Here is a 15,610-nt window from a genome sequence, read left to right as displayed (position 1 = left end):
CATGTCCTTCTCACTTGGGCTGAAGTTAAGCCAGGAGGGCTGGGGATTCGCCTCTCCCTGGCGCACCCGGAGGCTAACTCAGAGATGCTCCTGACATCTCCCTTGAGCAGGTTCTGGTCACACAGCCTCCAGCCTTCAATTCGGTTCCATGGGGGCCCCCACCCAGCCTGCCGCTTCCTCAGGCACCTTTCCTGTAGCTTCTGGGTCCTCATGTGCCAGGGCATGCGGAAAAAATGACTCCTCTCTTTGGGCCCATGCGGGCCTCAGCTTTCGCGGAGTGCAATATGGGAGTGGAGTGGTCAGAGTTGTCCCTCCTGTGCATGAACAAACCAGAGTTACAGATGGGGTAGTGGGATAGAGAGGGATGAAAAAAGACCAAGGGAGCATCTCAACCCAACAGGCTTCCCTGGTGGCTCAGATGGTAAAGAATCCCCCTGCCAAAGCAGGAGACTGCGGTTCAATCCCTGGGTCAAGAAGATCCCCTGGAGAAGGAAATGGCAACCTGCTCCAGCATTCTTGCCTGGAGAATTCACAGACAGAGGAGCCTTGTGGGTACAGTCCATGGGGTTGCAAAGAGTCAGACACAACTGAGCAACTAACACTTTCACTCCAGTGGAGGCAAGATGAACCCTCTTCCCACCCCACGTTCTGGAAACTGACTCTTAGATGTTTCTGTGATCTGGATTCATCTGACTCAAGGTCCCAACTGCTTGGCACAGGGTAGGGGTCACTCAGGGCTGTCAATACTCTGAACCATTCTTTAATCCTTTGGGGCAGGGGTGTGCAATGGGGCTTAAATATTGGGGGAAGGACTGGGTCTGTTTTGCTCTACAAGGAGGCAGAGAAAGTGCTGCTTGAGATGCAGAATCTCCTTTCTTCACCTGCTTTTTTGTTCTCTGTGTGTGTCTCCTGCATTTCAGAATTCCCCACGGAGAATCTACCTGGAAAAGAAAAAGCAAATATTCAAGAAGTAAAGATGCTTCTTGGAAGTTATGATAGCATCGCCTCACCTGGGGGCACTGTCCTTATTCAGGGAAGAAAATGGAGGGTTATTATTGGCTACAGACTGTGGGTGGCCTATTTCCTTGCAAGTCATCCTAAGTGGAAGGCCTAACTGCTTCAAGCTATTTTCCTTGAATTCATTTGCAAAAATTGCTCCCAGAGTCTCCCTGCAGAGAAAGAAAACACATTATTTTAAAGAGAAAGGAAAACCCAGCCTGAGAATTCCTGGTCCCCTAGCCTTGCCTTCCACACTCTTGATCACCCTTGGCTGCAGGCCTGCACCAGGAAGGCTGTGGTGGGGGAGGGCAGCCTCCCTTTCCAGGCACCATGTGGTTTTACTCTTCCAGGGCATAGGTGGAGGGTAAGCAGCATACCTAGACCTGCCTCCTCAACAGGACGGTCCTGGTCTCGGGCATTTTGGATGTTACTGCGAGTGACAACTATGTCCACAAAAATGACCCCAGGTTACAATATCCAGAGTCCAGGAAGGCCCTATGGCCAGAGGTCCATTTGGCTACCTTGAGATCTATCCTCAAGGTCATAGAACAGCCTCAGCTGGGGTCCCACTGAAGCCTGAACTCTCACTTTTTCTCCTTCCAGCATTGATTCCCTATTAGGAAACTAGTTTTTAAGGAGGTGGCAAGGAGGAATGAGACTTGGTCGGTGAATCTGTTTTAGTCTGAGAAATGAGTGAGGATCTATTTCAGGTCATCTTATCTCACCTTCAGCCTTAACAAGAACTGGGCATCCCATTGCACAGGTGGAGGAGACATTATTTATCAAAAGTTCTCTTAGGGAAGCACAGGTATTTATTTGGAAGCAGGTGTCCACAGAATGAAATCCCACAGGTAGAAGGAAGCTGCAGAAGGCGATTCCCAAATTGATCCAACAGTTCTTGTTTTGTTTGGTGGTGGAATGGGGATGGCTAGGAAGAGATGGATGGAAAAGGGCCAGTGAGAAAAATAAGCTCTCTGAATTATCCCAAATCTTATAACAAATAAACTCACCAAAAGCTCTGGGTAAGTGAACATCTGGTGCAGAGGCTCAGTTTTGCCATGGGGCTAGGGATGGGTCTCAGCCAAACAAGCTTAGACCTTATGATGTAAAGGTCAACATCGATCCTAAATAAGCAAGTGAGTTTGGAATGAAAAGCAAAATCAGCCTGTCTTTTCCTTTTCATGCCACTTGAGAATGTCACCCATTTCAAAGCCAAAGGCTTTGGGCTGTGTTTGTGCTCGACAATGAGTATCCAGCACTTTGGAGGGAACACCACTCCCGGCTCATTCAGGTGGGTCACATGACAAAGGCACCCCTTTTGCCTGTCTCCTAGACTGAGAATTCACAACCTGGGAGCGAACACTTTGTGCCTCCAAATACCTCCAACACTCCCCAGGGTGACTTGGGTTTCTTTCTGAGTCTTATAGGGCTCCTTTGCCTTTATCTCAATTCCGCCTCCCCCATGGTTGGGTTGGTGTGCCTTAAATTCTTTTGGTGCATAGTATTGCCCAAGGTTCCTATTTGGATGAAGATCCTGATTCAGTAGACCTAGGTGGCCTGATATTGCACTTTTTAACACACTCCAGGTGAGGCAGTGCTGGTCAGTGGACCACAGTTTCAGTACTCACCCTCTATATTCCAGTTCATTCTCTCTATCCAATGGGTCCTCAAGAGATCGGCATCAGAGTCCCCTTGGTGGGGGGGGTGGGGGTGGGGGGGGGAGTGGCTAGGCCCCAAACAGCGCAAATCTAGGGAGGATACCTGGCAGCAACAGATTAATAAAGTCCCAAATGATGCTCCTGCAGACAGATGTTGGTAAGCAGCTGCTCCAGGAGCAGAAAGACTCACAAAGCCTGGGACAGAGCCGGGGTCACAGTGGCCCGCAGATTTGTGCTGCTGCTATGTGCATGGCCTTCTCTTTCTGGGCCTCCAGCTTTGGCTCTCTGACTCCTGGAAACAGGAGATTATCTTTGTAGGATGGCTTCAATAAGCAGCAGTTCAAGTCTTGACATAAAGAAGACTTCCAGGGAAATGCCACCTAAAAGAAAAATCACCTAGGAAAGCATTGGTGGGGAGATGGTGGGGAAGGACTCTCCCCTGACTTTGTTCCATGGAGCATCCCTGGAAGGCTGAGGGGAATCCCCCAAGCCTTCACTGAGGGCATGAGGCTGGTGAAGCAGGCAGAGCTGGCCGGCAGGGCTCTGGTTGCTAACCAAGGATGCTGTCTTGGGGCAGCGCCAGCACCCTCCATGGTGGACACAGCACCTCCCAGAAGATGCACCATCCCACAGGGCACCTAGCACAGCAGACCTGGCCCTGCCCCAGCCCTCAGCAGAGCACGCATGGACTGGGTCCCACAGTTGAAAATTGCAGGTGACAAACCATGTAGGGATCTGATCACATGAACAGATGGTGTGGTCCCCTTGGCACTTACATCTAGTGGCTGCTCAAACTCTAGAAAGAGTGAAATTAGAGTGTAATTACACCACCCTTGCTTCATATATTCATTTCTCATGTCAAGTGAGAAATGTCACCCTTAACCAATGGTTTTATCTTCCACGAAAACTGCCCGCCTGCCCAGGGTGGACCTGCGGATGATTTCTACTTTCATTTTAATAATGACCCTAAAGTCATCACCATCTCCCATAGCAGTGATGGTGCCCCTTGTGTGTGAAAGGACTTGCACTTTGAAAGAGCAATTCCGCGGCGCCAGATCCACAGAGACCCTGAACCCCCTCCCCACCCGCTTCTGCCCGCTTGAATACACAGGGTGCCTGCCAGGTGTGGTGGGCAATGCAGAGGGGGAGGCAGCACCTGGCATCGGGGTGTGCATGGCGAAGTGCAGAGACAGACAGGCACTTAGAACCCCTGTCGTGAGTGCGATGAGAATGGTGCAGCAGGAGGGAAGCTTCCTGAAGCCACGAGGCCTGCACTGAGCCCGGGAGGCTGAGCAGGAGTCTTTTTTTTTTTTTTTTTTTTTTTTTAAGGAGCAAACATTATATTGAGGGTTTAAACAAGATGAGAGCATACATTGTTCACAGGTCACTACATTGGGCCCACCAGTTTAAAGTCACATGTACATTAAGTTTTCCAGAATCGTTGGTAAAGAGAAAAACATAAGGAGAGGGTAGACAAGCCAAATCAGAATAAGTAGAATTATTTTCTGGTTGGAGTTCGCGCTGCAGCAGCTCCGTTGGTCCCGCCGGGATCTCGATGTTTATCTTGCCTCCCCTTCTGGCGGGCTCCTCTTTTGTGATCGAAGCAATGGGTGAACTGGATGTCTGGGGGCCTTCGAATAGCCTGTCTTGGGCGCCACCTGCCGGGGTCCAGCCCCAGCTGATCCAGGGTATTCGAAGGAGAGACGGCATAGGCGAGGGTCAGGAAACAACTGCTTAATTACACTTTAATTAAGGATACAAAGAGTAATAGAATGAGGATAGCTCAGTAGGAACATTCAGTGGAGAAAAGAGGCTGAGTAGCTTGGTTTACGCGGGAGACCAATAAAACTTCAAGACAAGAAGTTTGCACCACTTACATAGGCCGCAGGCGTCCTTCTATTCTCCCGAAGGAGAGGAGACACTGAGGCCTCCCCGGTCGGATCTTAGAAGCCCAGGCATAATTAGCAAGTATGGTGGGTTCCGCGCTCCAGATGGAGACTCAGCCAGAATTTGAAAGAGAGAGTGACATGGGGAGACCAAGTTTTGGTGAACAAGGCCCTGAGCAGGAGTCTTATAGGGAAACACACTGGGGCTGGAAGGTCTCTCCTACTCAAGGAACCAGAAGCAGCCAGCAATGCTGATGCTGAGGCTGAGGACGGCATAGGCTTAAGGAGGTGAGGATGAAAAGGCAGGCAGGGGCCAGAGCAGGAAAGGCTTCCTATGTCCTGCCTAGGGGGTTGGCTCCCATCACTGCCAGCAGGAGCCCCTGTAAGGCCTTTATGCAAAGGACCCTTTAGGAGTGGGTTCTGGAGGAGGCACAGGCAGGCCTTGCGTGGCTGCCCACCTGGAGAGGGAGGCCTTGGGATGTGCCAGCTCTGTGCTGTGCTAGCAGACAAATCCTTGCAGACTTCAGTGCTCATCTCATTATAGGTCAGATCCTCCACTACCCTTCATGCCCCAGTTGGTATTCTGAATGGATCTAGAGTCAGCCATCTGTCTGCCATGGAGGAAGTAGAACTAATGGAACCCAGCCATCAAATTCATTTTCTAACAATCAGTAGGGAAAATACTCACCACAATTAGAGAAACGGTTCATACCTAAGAAAATATTTACCTAAGAAAATAGAAAATTGACATTAAAAAAATCAACAGAAAGACAGGCAAAGGACATGTGTAAACAATAATTTCAGATAATATATAGAAGCACAAAGACTACAAATGAATATAAAATAAAATATACACAAGAAAAATATTTAATTCTATTAGTGATCAAAGTCATGACCATTTAAGCAAAGAGTTTCCACTTACCATATATCAAATTTGCCATATTTAAGAGGTAAACACCCAATTCAGTACTGAGTGGTGAGGTACACTCTCCCCAGCACAGCTGGGGCTTGTAAACTGGAGACTTAAGAAAGCAACTTGGGAAAGTAAAACCAAAAGCCATGACAATTTCTTATTCTGTGATTTTGCTCTCATGAATTTCTCTTAAGGGAATAATAAGGCAGCAGATATATTCTCAAGGACACTGCCATATTAAATGGTGGGCCCTGAATGTAGAAGTTGAGTGCTTGAAAAAACAAGATGAAACCAAGAAACACAAAAAGTCATCTCTGAGGAAATATCTCAGGTCATGGGACAGGACAAAGGGGAGGGCAGGCCACCGGCCACCAGCCACCAGCTCATGCCTCAGGAGAAGTGTTTCCCAGAATGTGTCCCCTGTAGAGGTGGAGCAGCTCAGCCAGCCTGGACGTGTAACTCTCAAGGGATAGGAGCAGTTCTGAAAGCCTGTCACAGTGACACTGAGTGCGGTTGGGGTCAGCCCTCGGCCCTGCTAAGGGGCAGACTCTTTCCAGGATGCAATTGTGTTTAGACAATATTTATTAGGCATGTGCTGGGTGCTGGCAAACCTATGGGGCAGGGGGTTGTCTGTTTTTCTCACAGCCATACCCCTAGAGCCTGGAAGAATGCCAGCCAGACCAAGTTCACGGTCAGCACAGGGTGCATGGGCCTGAAGATTGCATGATTTGGAAGAGACTCTTTAAGAAAAAGAATTCAAAACTCTTTGAAAAATTGGTTCAAGATAAATTATTTAGCATGAGAAAACAGCAAATTCTAAGTTTAAAAGCCTACAAAGGCCACAAATATACAAGATACAGGAAAACAGTATAATCATATTAACTAGCTGACTGACTCATCTCTAACATTCACACAGACCAGTTTTATTTGGCTGTACCGGCTCTTAGTTGCGGCACGTAGGACCTTTAGTTGCGGCATGTGAACTCTTAGTTCCAGCATGTGGGGGTCTGGTTCCCTGCCCAGGGCTTGAACCTGGAGCCCCTGCATTGGGAGCACAGGTCTTAGTCTCTGGACCACCAGGGAAATCCCACCACCACGTGTTTCGAGGCTGTGGCTCCACATCTCCCAGGACTGGGCTCAGTGAGGCTTGTAAGGGTCACAGTGCAGCCCTGGGGCTACATGGTGGCCTCAGAACCCTGGCTGGTCAGCAGAGGGCAGGGTAAGAGGTCAGGGTCAGAGCCAGCCATGTGATGAATGGTGATGATGGGGGCAACCAAGTACATAAGCCCCCACCCCCAACTCTAACTTAAGTATCCCTGTCTCAACATCCCACCAGCCAGGCCCCAAATTACCAGCAGCCATCCCCATCATATATGAAAGGAAATGCACTGGGAAAGTTGTGGTTAAAATATCTCACTTGGCAAATTTTACCAAAACCTATGACTTTCTGGAAGTGTCACTAGAATCCCTCCTATAGCCTCGATAGGGAACAAGGTGACTGGGGTGGTCCCCAAAGTGAAAGGCCACCTCTGTGCTTAGTAAATATGTGCTGCTTTGAGTAAAGGACACTGTGACCCTGTGATTCATAATGAGAAATACTCATTTGGTCTTTGTCGCTGTTTCTGACTCACAGCTCTTCAAACCCTTGGGATTTCCTGCGCAGTAAGAGCCACAGAAGCATCTTTTGTTCCGCTTGGGCTCTTGTCCTCTGATCCACAAGGTGAAATGGGTGTCCTGTAACTCACAGAAAGCTCCTTTCCACCACTGCTGGGCTGATGTCAGTGAGGAGGCCTTTGGAAGTGCCTGCAGATGGGGGCTGGTTGCCAGGGGAACCAATCATGAATAGAGGGCTGCAACCTTCAGCCCCATGCCCTGACTTCCTGGAAGGAGATGGGCTGGAGACGGACTCAGTCACCAGTGGTCCATGGCTTGATTGATAGAGTCTATGGAGTGAAACCTCCATAAAACTCAAAAAGACACAGTCTGAAGAGCTTCCAGGTTGAGGAACAGTTAGTGATCTGGTGAAAGTGGTGCCCTAATGAAGGGCAGAGAAGCTCCATGTCCTTCCCCATGCCTCACTTGCCATCTGCATCTCCTCCATTTAACCATGAATATTCATTGGAAGGACTGATGCTGAATCTAAGCTCCAATACTTAGCCAACTCATTGGAAAAGATCCTGATACTGGGAAAAACTGAAGGCAGGAGAAGAGGGTGACAGAGGATGAGATGGTTGGATTGCATCGCTGATGCAATGGACTGAACTTGAGAAAAGCTAGGAGATGGTGGAAGGGAAGGGAAGCCTCATGTAGTGCAGTCCATAGGGCCACAGAGTCAGACACAACTTGCCAACTGAACAACAAAAAAACCCCAGGAATCTAGTAAGTAAAATGTTTCTCTGACTTCTGTGAGCTTCTCTAGCAAATTAATCAAGCCCCAGGATGGGGTTCTAGGAACTCCAAATTATAGGCATTTGGTCAGAAGCACAGGTGGCAGCCTGGACCTGTGACTGGCATCTGAAGTGGGGGTGGTCTTGTGGGGATGAGCCTTCAGCCTGTGGGACCTGATGCTCTCTCCGGGTGAAGAGTGTCAGAACCAAGTTGACTCATAGGACCACCAGCTGGGGTCAGAGCCCTGCTTGTTGGTGGTGTAGGGAAAAGCACCTCTCCCACTCCTACACCCTCGACTCAGTACTAGAATCATCAGAACTGCACCTTCCCTGGAGGAGCTCTTGTTCCAGTGCAGAGACCTGGGACATCTAGTCAAGGATGGATTCCTGAGTCTTCTTGGGCATTGCCTGGGCAGCAGGGACTGTGGAGCTGACCTCAGAGCCAGCCTAGGCCTGGGCACTCAGATGAGGAACATTGTTCACAAGAGGCACTTGTGCTCCCTCATGGCCTTAATTCTTGCTCCAAGGCGGGTCCTCACACTTATATCTGGGAACTCCACCTTCTAGGCTGGGGGCTACTGTTCCTACTTCTTCAATCCATGTGGTGGCTGGAAGGGGAGGTGGGGAGGCAGTAGGTTTGCTGAGGCCTGCAGATTCAGGTTTCTGAGCTCTGAGTGGAAATCAGAACCCTATGGGGACCTTGGATTATAAGGGACAGATCCAAGGGGAGGTATTTTTGTGGACACATGGTGTGGGTTTGGGAACCAAGTTCATTAAGTGGATGGCCATCACATGTTAACTGTAGTGGGAGCAGAGGAGTCAGGGGTTGGGGGACCTGAGAGAGGAAAGCCATGCTGTTTGCTTTCACCCATGCAGTTTTGCTTGTCTCCACCTGCCCAGTGAACCCAGTTGTCTGACCTGCTGGTAGGAAAGCAATTTCAGATGCACATCTAGAAATCAAGACTCTTCTTCCGGCTCCTGTGAGAAGTGGCCTTGAAGATCCTCACTGGATGGATCCTGTTTTTTGGGAGCTGGATCCACCTGGCTCCTGCATCGCTCCTCGGCTGGGTGGCTGCATCCTCTCTGGGGGCCTCTCCCCACCCTGATAGAGCCCAGGTGTGCCCTCGCTTCCCACAGGACTAAGGGACAGGCTAGAACCAGATCTGTTGCCCTCTGCAGTTGGACCTCGGTGCCGCCCCCGCCCCCCCCCCCCCAACCCACCCAACTCTGCTTCATACCTGTGAGGCTGTGGTCAATGATAAACTGCAATGCTGACCCAGAACTGCCACATTCTGTGGGTTGGACTGCAAGCAGCCCCTGCTGGGCACACAAGCCAGCCGTGCAGCCACTCAGTGGACACTCAGCATCTTTGAGGCCCTTCACTCTTCCACGGGTGAAGTGCTGCTGCTCCAGACCACAGTCCTGGGCACTTTACAAGCTGCCTGAGTTTGCGTAGAATGCCATGGGGCAAGGATTTTGGCAGTTAGAATCGATCAATTCTGCTGGCCACTCTTCAAGTGAACTCCCCAGTCAAGTCCATCTTTGTTTCTTTGTTTTCAGATCTGATAAGCCAGATCAGGACCTTCAGCCACCATCAGTGAGATGGTACAGAGTCGCCCTCCTGGCCACAATGCTCGAAGAGGACCAGACTGAAAGCAGCATCAGATCAGAAAGAAACAAAGAAAGAAATCAAGCCATTAGCTTCTTTGGAAGCTGTCTTTTCAGTATCTCAGTTCTTACACATCTCCCAAACTTAGTTCCCTAACCTCCAAGAAAACTTCTGGTCAGGTGCTGACCATTGTTGTCCTAAAACCCCAAATCTAACTTCAAAAAGGAATTGATCTGAAAATCCTCGATTCTGTATGGGCTTGGTTCATTGATTTTATTTCATGCAAAGCAACCGCTGAAGAAAGACAGACATCCCTTTTGTGTCCAGGGGCCCCAAGCCCCTAGGTGTTTGAAGCTATTTATAAATGTGACACACGATTTTGCCTGCCTTGGCAAGTGGGTCATACAGAGCATGAAGTTTGGGGAGGTCAGAACAGATACCCCAGTCTGAATCTGGCCATGATGTCATTTACCTTCTAATTCCAGGTGGCTTGCTGCCCAGGGACGCCATCTGAGCCTTTGAGGGAACCAGGGCCCCAAGGGAAATTCAGTCCCTGAGGACCCCAGCTGGTAGGTTGGAAAACTCTGTACCTGTCAAAGGCAGTGGTGTTGGGAATGCTCCAGTACTCGGTTTTCTCAGTTTATGCCCTTGGAGCAGTTCTTGCATATTTTAATGGAAATCAGGTTTCCCTCTGCCTCACCATCCTCTGCCTTGTCCTTTCTGGGCAACAGCACAACCAAGGGCAGAGCATGATGCTTAAGCCACCCAGACCCCAGGCCCAGAGAGTCTACAGCTGAGCCTTCTGAAGATGCTCCTAAATGTCATTTGGAACCCCCTTTTCTTTGGTGATTTTGAAGAATCATTGAGAATGGTAGAAATCAAACAAAAAGGTAAGAAAAGCATTTTTAAAGGAAATTATAATAGATCCCAAGAAACTGTATGTCTGCCTGGCATTGCTCCCCAGAACACTCCCAGGATTGATTGTTGAATGATTTGTGACCATCATGAAACAGACACAGTGATGGCTGTAGGTCTGCGCTAGTTCAGAACTTGCAGGTTATGCCAACCTCACACCCCAACTTGTTTAGGTAGTGCTCCTCAGCTAATGCCTCAGAGGAAGCCCAAGAAGCATTTCTGCAATTTCATAAAATATGAAATATAAAGTATGAATTAGATCAGATCAATGAATAAAATACCAACAAAGATGAATGTGGACTTCAGATTTAAAATTTTAAATAGGAAAAAAGAAGGAGATATGTGTATATATATAACTGATTCACTTTTCTATACATCTGAAACTAACACAACATTATAAATCAACTATATTCTAATAAAAATTAAAAACAAAACAAAACAAATTTTAAGTTTGGGAGAAACATCTTGGCAATTCATGTGAAAAATAATTGGAAAGTTAAATAAACCAGTGTTATGTGATCAAAACACATGCACAAACCTACCCTGCCTGCCTGGAGAAGCTGTGCCCTCACTGAGAGGAGAGAGCCCTGACCCCGCAGGTCCTGGCAGGCCAGAAGGACAAGTGCTCAGGGTCTCTTTGAGAGGCAGTGCAGGGCTGGAAGAACGAAGGCCTGCATTGAATTAGGGACAACTCAGAGCTCGCTCAGGACAACAGAGGAGTGGCTCCAGGTGGAGGGGGCAGAGGGGTCCTGTTTGCATGTCCAGGTGGTTGACCTTGGCAGACCCATGGTCAATAGACCCCTACCAGCTTCCCTACATTTTCCTCTGCAATTGGTTGAGTTCATGTGACCAAATCTAAAAATGATGTATGTCACTTCAATGGCCATGGGTATTAAGAGTTGGTGTGTTTCCTCCATTCCTGTGAAATTATAGAATACACACACACACACACACACACACATACACACACAGAGTCTCTGTCCTTGGTTCCAGGCATAGAACTCCTAAAATCCACATAATTTCCCAAATGATAAGAACAGTTGGAGTATCTTTTGTTTCTCTATCTTTGTCTATTTTGGACTCCTTTTTCCTATTCTAACTATCTAACGTTCCCCCCTCAACAGATAGAGCTATCCTGAGAAATCTTATCCCCAGAAACTTAATTTTGGAAGCGTTCATTGGAATGGCACTCATTTGTAGTCTGAATAGGTATCTGAGATCTCCCAGGGGCTCACAGGTATATTGAGTGTCCTCTTCTGTTTTCTTCCACAGCTTGACTCATGAGTAGTGAATCCCGGAATCCCAGTGCCTTGACTGCTGTGGGGGTAGAAAGTATTACAGGGTAGGGGCCCTTCCATGTGGGCTGGAGTTGAGCCTTTGGGGACCCATCTTTCCAGACTTTAATAGGACTTGAGTCCCTGGACCATATAGTGGTGGCTCTTTAGAATATTTTGGGTCCTGGTTGACACCCCACATGTGTATGTCTTGTTGGAATTGCCCAATGGCCATGGTATAAGACTAGAGGGTCTGAGCCTCTGGATCTAAGAAGAGGTTATTGACACAAACAAAAGATTTCCCATATAGCATCTCATAAGGACTAAGACCAACCTGTTCCTTAGGGGCAATACGGGTGCAGAGGAGGACTATTGGTAAAGTCTCCTTCCATCCCAGGGAGGTCTCCTGGGTTATCTTTTTTATTTCTGATTTTAAGAATTGGTTGGCTCTTTCTAGGTTTCCTGGAGACTGAGGCTTCCAGGCACAATGGAGGTAATAAGTAATGCCCAGTGCTTTAGAGACCCCTTGGGTGACCTTAGAAGTAAACGGTGTCCCATTGTCACTTTGTAATGACCTGGGCAGACCAAATCTCAGAATGATTTCATGGAGCAGTTTTTTTTTTTTTTTTTTTTTTTTTTTACCACCTCCTCAGCCTTCTCAGTCTGGGTGGGAAAGCCTTCAGTCCATCCTGTGAATGTATCTATCATGACTAGTAGGTACTGATACACTTGAGAAACTGGCATCTGGGTGAAGTCCATCTGCCAGTCCTCTCCTGGTCCCATGCCGTTGGACAGGCTGGGCCAGCTAGGGTCTCCAAGCTTCTTGGGGGTTGTTTTATTGGCAAGTGGGACAAGAGGAGACAGCTTGCCTTATAGTCTTTGGAGGCCTGTTCCTCTGAAGGACCTTTCTAGTAGTCTTTGGAGGGCCTTCTCCCCTAAATGATTGGTGGCATGTAAGTAGTTAACCAACTTCCATTGAAGGTTTCCAGGCAGAAAAAGGAGTCCCTTTTTTGGGAAACACCCCATATGATCTTCCTGAAAGCCCTCACTCTTAGCTTTAAGAGTCTCACCTTCAGTATATGAAGGAGTTTCTGGCAAATTAGTCTGTGGAACTAAGGTGGCCACCCCTATTAGGTCACTGTTCTGTAACGCTGCTCTCTTAGCTGCCTGATCAGCGGCTTGGTTCCCTCGTGCCACTTCCATGCTCCCTTTTTGGTGTCCTTTACAGCGGGAGACTGAAACCTCAGCGGGTAGATGGACTGCTTCCGAGTGTAAGGATTTGATCACCATGTTTTATTGGGGACCCGCGGGTGGTCAAGTGGCCTCTTTCTTTCCAAATAGCAGCACGTGCAATGTAGCATCAGAAAGGCATTCTTGGAGTCAGTGTAAATAGCTACTGTTTTTCCTTTTCCCAGCTCTAAAGCTCGAGTCAGGGCTATGAGCTCAGCCAATTGGACTGAAGTAACTGGTGGCAAAGGTTTAGCCTCTGTGGTCTTGAAATTGGAAGCTACTGCATATCTGGCTCTTCTTTTTCCATCTAAGACAAAGTTGCTTCTATCAGTGTACCAGATTTCCTCAGGATTGGCCAGAGGATCTTCTGACAATCCCTCTTAGGGTTTTGTCCAGTGGTCCAAGGTTTCTAGCAAGAGTGAAAGGGGAGAGAGCCCTTGGGGGTAGGCAGGAGGGTAGCTGGGTTAAGAACCTCACAAGGGGATATAGTCAGGCCTGGATTTTTCATCAGCAATACTTGATATCTGAGGATCCTTTTGTCATGTGAGTGTATGTTCCTTGGTTCTTTGTCTCGTCACAACAAAGATTTGGAGCGACAGACATTAAAGCCCTCGGCGCGTCACAGCTCTCGGGTCTTGGACAAACCATGCTACAGCTCTTAAGCAAATCAGTATTACAGCTCCATTTTATTTAGAAGATACCAGGAGAATCCAGGACTCGAGAGAGAGAGCACGCGCACGCACGCGGGAGAGAGTCCATGAGAAAGCGCTTTGGCTCCTCCTTTTATATGTTTTTTCCTCCACCTGGGCCTGCCCTATGCAAATTGGGTTTAGCCAGGAGTGCTGTTTGTTCTGCCTGAAGTCTTCACTCTGGTCCTCGGACCTTCCTTGTCTTTTAGCCACCGCCATTTTGGGCTCCTTTTCCCTATTCTACCTACCTAACACTTTGATCAGACATCCATGAATGGTCTCTCCCATTTAGGAGTTGTTTCATTTGGTGGCTAGTAAAAATAGTTAGTTTACCCCTAAGAGGAAGTTTTAAAACATCTTCTATCAGGACTGAAATAGCTGCAAGATTTCGAAGATAGGGCAAGATCTCTTCCTAATAAGGGAGTAGGACACTCAGGGACCACTAGAATCTGGTGGGAAAATATTTGTCCATCCCAGAAACAAAGAAGTGCTCAAGTGAATCTTTTTGTAATTGTTTTTCGTCTAGCATCCAAAGTGGTACAGGATTGAGGGGAAAAGGCTCTGGAACAGGAGGTCAGGACAGAGTAGGTAGCCCCTGTGTCAACCGAGAAATTCTCAGACTTATCTGCCACATCCAGTTTCACCCTTGGTTCCAGCCAGTGATGGTTATCTGTGACAGATGGGCTGGCTGGAGCCAACCACTTCAGTCCTGTTGAACCATCTTGAGGGAAGGCTTGACACTTGACCTTGAGTTTCTTGTGTCCTGAGGGCAGAGTGCCACCCAGTGTCCCAATTGATGACATTTGTAGCAAGCCATTTTAGGAGACTTGTCACAGTTTGGACACTCTTTGGCCCAATGTCTTACCTGTCTATAGATTAGGCATTTGCCTCGTGCCTTGTCCTTCAAGAACTCGGGGTTTGCCATAGGGCTTCCCTGGAGGGTGGCCAGCATCTGGACATGCCTTGTCTCTTTCCTTTTCTCCCTTTCCTGGGCCTTGACCTCCCTCTCCTGTTCTGTTATAAAATATATTAGTGGCTGTCTGGACCATCTCATCTAAAGAGGCAGCAGGGTCCTGCTGCTGTAGCTGTTGTAGCTTTTTCCTGATGTCTGATGCACATTGGGACAGGAATCTGTCCATTAAAATCACCTGTCCCTCATAAGAGTCTAAGTCCCGATTGGTAAACTTTTGGAGGGCCTCTTTTAGCCTTACCAGAAGAGCAATGGGGTTCTTGTTGGGCTCCTGAATTATTGCTGAGACCAGGCACAGTTCCACAACTAATGGCCTCCTTCTATTTTCATGGGTGGACTTCCTTAAGGGTGAGTCTTTCTGAAGTTTATCTTACCCAGTACTGTTGCAACCCAAGAGCTTGGCATCCCCGGGTCAGGATGCAGATCCCTAGGCAGGTTGAGGCATGACAACCTCCCAGGGACCAGATCCCTAGGCAGATCAAGGCAGGTTGACACCTGGGATCCCCAGGCTGGAGCTGGGGGTCCCCAAGGTCTCCAGCGTGACTAGTGCTAGGTAGGATTAAGGGCTTGTAATCTTAACTCATTGCCAGTTTGTCCACAGTGGATGGGAATAGATACCATGATATAAAGCAATCCAAGCCTGTACCCTGAGACTGGGAATCTGGCGAAATAGCCATAAGGCTTATCCTCTTATTGCTCTGAGGGAATATAAGTCACTGATTTCTTCCCCTAGTCCTCCATAAGAGCAGTTTAGAGTGTTTCCAATGGTAAACACTTCATTGTCATAGACCCAGTTTAGGCGATAACAGAAATAATAACAAAGGAGTGGGTTATCTGTTTCTGTTAGGGGCATTAAAAGTATTTTAATAATAGGCTGGGTGGAGTGATGTTGCCTACATAGGGGGCAGTGTCATGGTTGTAGGAGTTAGTAAGTGGCTTAAGCACAAAATAAGAGACAACAGACCAGATGTGCCATAAAAACGGAATGGGGATTTGATCCAGGGGATATGTTTGTAGCTTTAGGAGAAGGGTGGTAAGGGTTTTGGACCAAATGCCCTACAGCGCTAACTCTTAAAGTGG

At 48.1% G+C, this 15,610-nt stretch overlaps 2 long non-coding RNA genes across 3 annotated transcripts; both read right to left on the bottom strand.

Annotated features, from left to right (window-relative positions):
* Positions 1–880: 880 nt before the first annotated feature.
* On the bottom strand, positions 881–2,108 carry LOC129641796 (uncharacterized). The gene is made up of 3 exons (XR_008709443.1): positions 2,010–2,108; positions 1,725–1,927; positions 881–941 (listed from the first exon to the last, which is right to left on the bottom strand). It is a non-coding gene; the product is annotated as an uncharacterized LOC129641796 (long non-coding RNA).
* A 1,890-nt stretch (positions 2,109–3,998) lies between these two features.
* On the bottom strand, positions 3,999–11,686 carry LOC129641795 (uncharacterized). 2 transcript variants are annotated; one of them, XR_008709442.1, is made up of 3 exons: positions 11,603–11,686; positions 9,082–9,492; positions 3,999–5,271 (listed from the first exon to the last, which is right to left on the bottom strand). It is a non-coding gene; the product is annotated as an uncharacterized LOC129641795 (long non-coding RNA). The 2 variants fall into 2 exon arrangements; XR_008709441.1 differs by lacking the exon at positions 11,603–11,686 and adding an exon at positions 9,925–10,044.
* Positions 11,687–15,610: the final 3,924 nt, after the last annotated feature.

This window comes from Bubalus kerabau, chromosome 1, assembly GCF_029407905.1.
Source record: "Bubalus kerabau isolate K-KA32 ecotype Philippines breed swamp buffalo chromosome 1, PCC_UOA_SB_1v2, whole genome shotgun sequence".
In the NCBI taxonomy this organism is placed as follows: domain Eukaryota; kingdom Metazoa; phylum Chordata; class Mammalia; order Artiodactyla; family Bovidae; genus Bubalus; species Bubalus kerabau.
Note: the sequence above shows the minus strand (reverse complement) of the source record. Positions and strands in the feature narration are given on the sequence as shown.